Here is a 7,500-nt window from a genome sequence, read left to right on the forward strand (position 1 = left end):
CCTTTTTTGTGAGGGCTACATTCAATTATCTTTTTTTTTTTTTTTAACCAATTCCACATGCTGGCTTACCTTCAGAATTTATTGCGATTAATGACAGACGACTATACTTAAGTAACTGCAGGTACATTATGGCAAAGTGCTCATTAGGTATGACGTCACTGCCGCTAGGGCGGATCGTCACGTAACGGTTCGCCTGTAACGGCGGTCCGTCACAACACAATGAAGCATTGGAACGTGACTCGACTTTTACTTTTCCTATCTCTTTTCCATCTTTACTTAAAAAAAAATACATATATTTAAAAAAGAATAATTTTTACACTCTCCATCTCCAAAATTTCGTCTATTCTGTGAAAAAGTAGACATCAAAGTCAATCTGGCCCGACAGACTTTTTAGCTCCAGTAAACCTTTGTATTCCATTCTGAGCCTACGTCTGCCTTCATGAACAGAGATTATCCAATTACCGAACTGTGCACAAGCTCGAGCCGCGCGCGCGCGCGCACTCGTGCACACTCGCGCTTAGACCGTCCGAGCGAGCGGCGACCTGTGGTCACAATTTTCGCTCTCTTTGTGAGCCTTTCTACCAGAAGGGACAACTCCATATACAATTACAGTCAGTATTCCCCAGCAATTCATTCAGCTTAAAAGAAAAAAAAAATCAAGAGTTTTTCTCGACACAGATTGGACATTAATATGAGGCCTAGTAATTACCAAGTAAGTCAAGCTATCACAATGAAACCAATTTACAAACTTTTTCTAGGCACAAACACACCCACGTGTTGACTTTCACAGGGCTAAAATATTGATAAATGTGTTTGTTCACTTTGCATGACAGAGCTGGAAATGAGGGAGGAGTTGGATACATCTTACAGGGAGGCGACAACATTCCCGTACATACTTACAAGGTGGCTACCACAAAGTTAATGCTCATTATTATTTCCTATCAACTAAGCCATCACAGTGAAAGCTCCCACATGCCGAATTCCATACATACACAAAAAGGCCCTTTCTCCAATGTAAAAAGGGTGGTATTAATGGTTCATGCAGAATGTACATTGAAATGTACCAATGTGCACTATCGCGTTAGTATGATCACATATACAATAGTACATCAGCATACACAAAGAATCCCAGAAAACTGTCTTTCATAACTAACAATCGGTTTTTGTCATTAGATATGTAACGTGACTTTCCCAACCTTAGAGGCGTGCATTCAGCGTTCTTGAAAAAATCAAACGCAAGGTAGAGAGCATAAGACACAGATAGTACAGTGCTTACGTTCAACAGCTTGCTAAAAATTGTTACTCACACGTACACGATTACACATTTCCATGCACATGACAAGTATATGCAAAAATGTATATATGGACAAAACCACATGGATAGAATTTATTTTTAATGAATATATATATATATATATATGTATATATATATATATATATATATATATATATATATATATATGCTTTGTTGAAGTCTACAGCAGTAGTAGCATTGTTCAACTTGTGAGAAGTACTCTCGATATTTCTAATGAGAGAGCGGAGGTTGGAGGTCAGGGTATTGATAAAATCTCCAAGGTACATGATGTTTACTCTAGACGTCTTTCGACTCAATCAGAGGTCATCTTCAGGAGTTACAATACACACAATGATAAACAGGAATGACATAATTATGAGGTGTGGCGGGGGAGATTTTGTACCCGCGAAGAAACACTGGGACATGAAGTCATATGAGGTGTGGCGGGGAGATGTTGTACCCGCGAAGAAACCCTGGGACAGGAAGTCGACGTAGCTACCCACGTCTGGATCAACCCTCCATCAATATCCAGCTACAGCCTGAAGTTTCACTCCCATCAATGAGGAAACCCTACCAGCAACCTACGGGGAACCCGTCGGCGCTCCGAGGCGTAGGTGGGGAGCGTGGACTCAAACCAGCGGATGACCAAGCTGGGGATCTGCTGAGGATCTGCTCTCTAAATAGCAACATCTTTAGGGAGTAGATTATGCGTGCCATCCACCACGCTCTGTGGAGAGCACCAGAGCGCCGGATCGTCATCTTGGGAAGAGCACCTCTAAGGAAGGCGATGGTGAGCTCCGCCAGTTCCCTGTAGTCGTCTCGGGGCTGCTTCTGGATCATGATGGCATTCACGGATTCGATGATGGCTTCCTTCTTGGCAGGCAAGGTCTTGGGGAGGTCGGAAAGAGGATGGATTGCCGAACGATCGATGAACTGCCAGTACTCCTTGAATCGCGAAAAGAGGTTGATCTCAGGGCCAGAAGAGGGTCCCAAGCACGAGGCAAAAGCCTTTTCAACTAGAATTTCGTGCACGTGGTGACGGCAGGCGAACGAGAATAGGTAGCCGCTCCATCTTTTCCTGCAGTAAGGTGCAGGTTCCGTTGACATCGCCAGTGTTTACACTGGTGGTGTCGAAGCACATCCCTATGACGCGATCACTGATTCCCCAGTCTTCCAGACACTCAAAGACAGCTGTGGCAGTAGCCTCGCCCGTCCCAGCACGCAGCTTTGGAACACCCAAGAGTTTCTCCACACCTTTATCGGTGACAATGATGGCGAGCCGGTCGGCCCGAGATCCGTTGTCTTGAGACACGATTTTACCGTCTCAGTGGACGGTGAGGGGAATCTACGGACTAAATGCCTCCTTGATTTCTCCCTCCAGCGACGCCAGGTACTTGGCTCTTGCCATTCGGATGGACTCCGGGTTGAGGACGAGTTCCTGGGGATCCTGACCCAAGCTACTTGCCGTTGCGGCTACGATTCGAAGAGCCTGACGGCTGTTGACCCCCGTCCGATCCACGCGCCGACTAGATCAGGGGACATGATCGTCTTGGTCCCCCGCATTCTCACTTGCATGGGCGGTGAGGCTCCTTCGTCACCGGATGAGGAGGTTGAGGAGGTCGAGGAGGGACGGACTGGACTGGAGGATGCTGACGAGGAAGACTAGTTCCACGGTCTCCTCTGTCATCGGCGACCGTTCGCATCCACCATGTGCAGCAGTTCTCTCTCGTCGACGTCCCCAGCTTCCAACTTCTTGTCATGCCCCGCCATGGAACCCCATCTCCCCTTCTCCCGCTGTGCCATGAGGAAGTCCTTGTCCTACTTGAAGGTCATCAGGGCAAGCGCATCAGCGTGGGCGATGTCCAGAAGGTCCGGGAGACTTTCTTCAAACGCCTTCTGCTTCTCCCGGGGCTTGACTCCTGTATCCCGCTTACTTTTCTGCAGAACCTTCCACTCTTCAAAGAGGGAAACGATCTTTCTCCTGATGCTCGTTTCTGCCATCACCGGAATCCGAGCTCGGAGCCAGAAGTCTAAACCTTCCTTGGCCACTCCGCAGTGCTGTCAGAATCCTTGATCCTTGTGATAGAAGAAAAAGCGGCGGATGGCATCTTCTCGGCTTGGGAGCTTAGCTCCAGTTATGCACTCGATGCTATGTCCTACTAACCAAATCTCACTTTTTTCAGGTAGCCATAACCTGTGGGAAGAGATAGAAGATTTTTAATTCATTCTGCCACCACTAAATATTAACCAATCCTCCTTAAACTTTGCACATAATAGTGTCTTAACACAATGCAGAATTCTACCAAAGTAGGTGAAAAAAATCACAACTTACAAAAATTGCCTTACATGGCTATTGGCACCCTAATATACATACTATATACATATACATGCATATATACATATTTATATATATACACATATACATACATATATATATTATATATATATACATACATATATATATTATATATATATACATACATTATATATATACATACATATATATATTATATATATATATACATACATATATATATTATATATATATATACATACATATATATATATATATTATATATATACATACATACATACATATATATATATTATATATACATACATATATATATATATATATATTATATATACATACATATATATATATATATATATATTATATATACATACATATATATATTATATATACATACATACATACATATACCAAGGCTTTTTCCCCCTTCCAAGGGAGGTAGCCACAAAAGGAAAGGCATAAAAACACTCCCACCCATTTCATCCCTAAATACACTCCACACCCCTCCCACCCTTCCTCTCATCTGAGCACCTCCTGGATGACGGGTCATTCCTGAACCCTGCCCACCGCCCTGGGTCAGAAGCAGTGTCGCAAGACACAGTACATCCACAGCAAGGCCGCTTCATTTAATCGGCGACCCCCCCTCTCCGTCCCCCTTTGCATATAAGGAGAGGACGGGGAGAAATCCCTTCGGGCTGCGTCAAAATTTACTCACACATACTACCCCACCCCCCACCCCCCCGCCTATTCCTCCTCATGCAGTCACAACATCATCCATATACAACCATTCTCCACTCACCTCTGTCTTCCGTCCTCTCCCTTCCTTCCTCAACAGACATTCCCCTCTTCCCCAAAGCCCCCTTCACCCCATCCATCCACCTCATCCTAGGACGTCCCCTCATGTTCACTCCCTCCACATCTGCCTTCCATACCTCTTTTACTAGTCTTTCTTCACTCATTTCTTTCCATGGGTCCCAAACCATCCTAATATTCTTTCATCAACCCTCTCTCCCAAATCCTTTTTCACCCCTGTTCTCCTCCTCACCTCCTCATTTCTCACTCTATCTAGCCTAGTAACCCCCACCATACTTCTCAGACACCTCATCTCAAACACATTCAAACTCCTTCTCTCTTCTTCTCTTATGTTCCACGTTTCTGCCCCATACAGTGCGGTTGGCACAATCACTCCTTCATACAGTCTCCTCTTCGCATCCATTCCCAAATGTCTATTTCTCATTACACTCTTTAAACCACCAAGGCATTTACTCGCTTCTCTCAATCTACATTCTACCTCCACCTTCACTCCACCTTTTCCTGCTACACTTGCACCCAAGTATCTAAAACTATCCACTTCCTCCAGTCGCTCTCCCTTAATGTTCACTTCCAGTCTACTGCCACTTTCACCCCTTGTACATCTCATCACCTTACTTTTACCCACATTTATCTTTAGCTTTCTTCTATCACATACTCTCCCAAACTCTGCCACCAGCTTCCTCAATCCCTCCTCTGACCCTGCCACAAGCGCAGTGTCGTCCGCAAAAAACAGCTGGCTCACCTCCCACTTTTCTCCATTTTCTTTAACCATCTCCAATCCCTGACTCACTACCCTAGCATTTACCTCTCGCACCACCCCATCCATGTATAAGTTGAACAGCCAGGGCGACATAACGCATCCTTGACGAAGTCCCACCTTTACTTCAAACCACTCACTCTCTCCATTTCCAATCCTAACACATGCTCTACTACTCACATAAAAACTCTTGACAGCTCCCAAAAGATTTCCTCCTATCCCATAAATCTGCATAACCTCCCACAGTGCCTTTCTGTCTACCCTATCATAAGCCCTTTCCAGATCCATAAAAGCCCAAAAAACATCCTTCCCCTTTCCTATAGCTTTCTCACATATCTGTCTTACCACAAAGATCTGATCTACACAACCTCTACCCGTCCTAAATCCACACTGTTCCTCACCAATTACTCCTTCTGTTCCTCTCCTAATCCTCTCAATTAAGATTCTCCCATAAGCCTTCCCTACTACACTCAACAGGCTAATCCCTCTGAAATTACTACATTCACACTTGTCCCCTTTTCCCTTGTAAAGAGGAACTATACAGGCACTACTCCAGTCCTCCGGTACTTTACCCTCTCTCCAGCAAACATTAAATAATCTCACCAACCAGTCCACCATCACTGAACCTCCCTTTTTCAGACATTCTGCATGACATCCATCCAGACCAGGTGCCTTACCTGCTTTCATCATCTTTACAACTGCCTTCACCTCATCCTTCCTTATTTCTCCTCCGTTCTCCTCACTCATCACTCTCATTTTCTTCGTATTTCCCACTGCAGCTATCTTTCCTTCCCTATCCTCCTTCACATTTAGCAACTCCCTAAAATACTCTGCCCATCTTCCCCTCACTGCCATCTCTTCCATTATCAACTCTCCATCTGTACCTTTTACCTTTTCTTCCCTTCTTGATTCGCCTCCTCTTCCTCTCTTAATTTCTTTCCAAAACATCTTTTTATTACTTTCAAAATTTTCTGTCATACTCCTACCCCATTTCACATCTGCTCTCCTCTTTGCCTCCTTTACCTTTTGCTTTACTTCTCTTTTCTTTTCTTTGTACGTCTCATATGACTCCCCTGTCCTCTTTTGTAACCAATCTGTGAATGCTCGCTCTTCTCTTCTACAACCTTCTTTGTTTCCTCATCCCACCATTCACTACCCTTTCTTCTATTTCCCCCTGTCCTTCTTGTTCCACACACCATCCTTGCACACTTTAAGACTCCCTCCTTGAACCATCCCCATTCCTCCTCCACACCCATCTCTGCTCTATCCTTTACTCCCTCCCACTCCTCCTTCAGCTTCTTTTCGTACTCCTTCTCCTTTTCCTTTTCATTCAAGGAGTTCACTCTAAGAACCTCCCTACCTTTTTGTCCCTTTCCTCCTTCTCCATCTATCCTCCACTCTCAACTTACCTTCCACCAAAAAATGATCTGATATTCCCCCACCTTCTCCCCTTAGCACATGTACATCCTTAACTCTTCCTATCATAATCCTATTTACCACTACATAATCCATTAGCGCTCTATCTACCACCCTTCCCTCCACCACCCTCTCCCATGTGTACTTATGCTTGACTTTCTTCCGAAACACTGTATTTGCTATCATCAACTCTCTTTCTAGACACATTTCCACCATCAACTCTCCACTACGATTCTTTCCTGGAACTCCACACTTCCCAACCACTCCATCGATTGGACCATTTCCCACTCTAGCATTAAGGTCTCCCAGTACTATTACATTGACATTTCTTCCTAAACCCTCTATGCACTCATTTAAATCTATCCAAAAGGCCTCCCTTTCTTCCATGCTCTTCTCACTGCCCGGCCCATATGCACTTACAAAGACCCACATCTCCTTTCCCAGTTTCACCTTCATCCACATTATCCTTGAGGAAACCTCCTTCCACTCCACTACCCCTTTACCTATCTCCTCACTTACAAGAATAGCCACCCCTTCCCTCCCTCGCCCTCTCTTCACTCCTGATAACCTCCCACTTACACTCCCAAACATACACTCACCCTTCCCTTTCAACTTAGTTTCACTCAAAGCCAACACATCCAACTTTCTTCTCACAAACATACTACCTATCTCTTCCCTTTTACTCTCATCTGTACCACATCCACGCACATTAAAAGACCCAAACCTTAGGGTGCTGGCCCGAGGCCCGCCAGCACCCCTTATGCCTTCACTTTTGTCTTTAGGATGTGTGCCCCGTGGGGCTACAGGGAGAAGGATGCCTAGTCCCTCTCCCCGTCCCTTTCTTCTCGCCTCTTACGATCCAAGTGGGAAAACTTGGTGGCAGTATTCTTTTCCCCCACCACAGGG

This window comes from Oratosquilla oratoria, chromosome 2 (genome assembly GCF_046742065.1).
Source record: "Oratosquilla oratoria isolate Oo_2021 chromosome 2, ASM4674206v1, whole genome shotgun sequence".
NCBI classification, from domain to species: Eukaryota; Metazoa; Arthropoda; class Malacostraca; order Stomatopoda; family Squillidae; genus Oratosquilla; species Oratosquilla oratoria.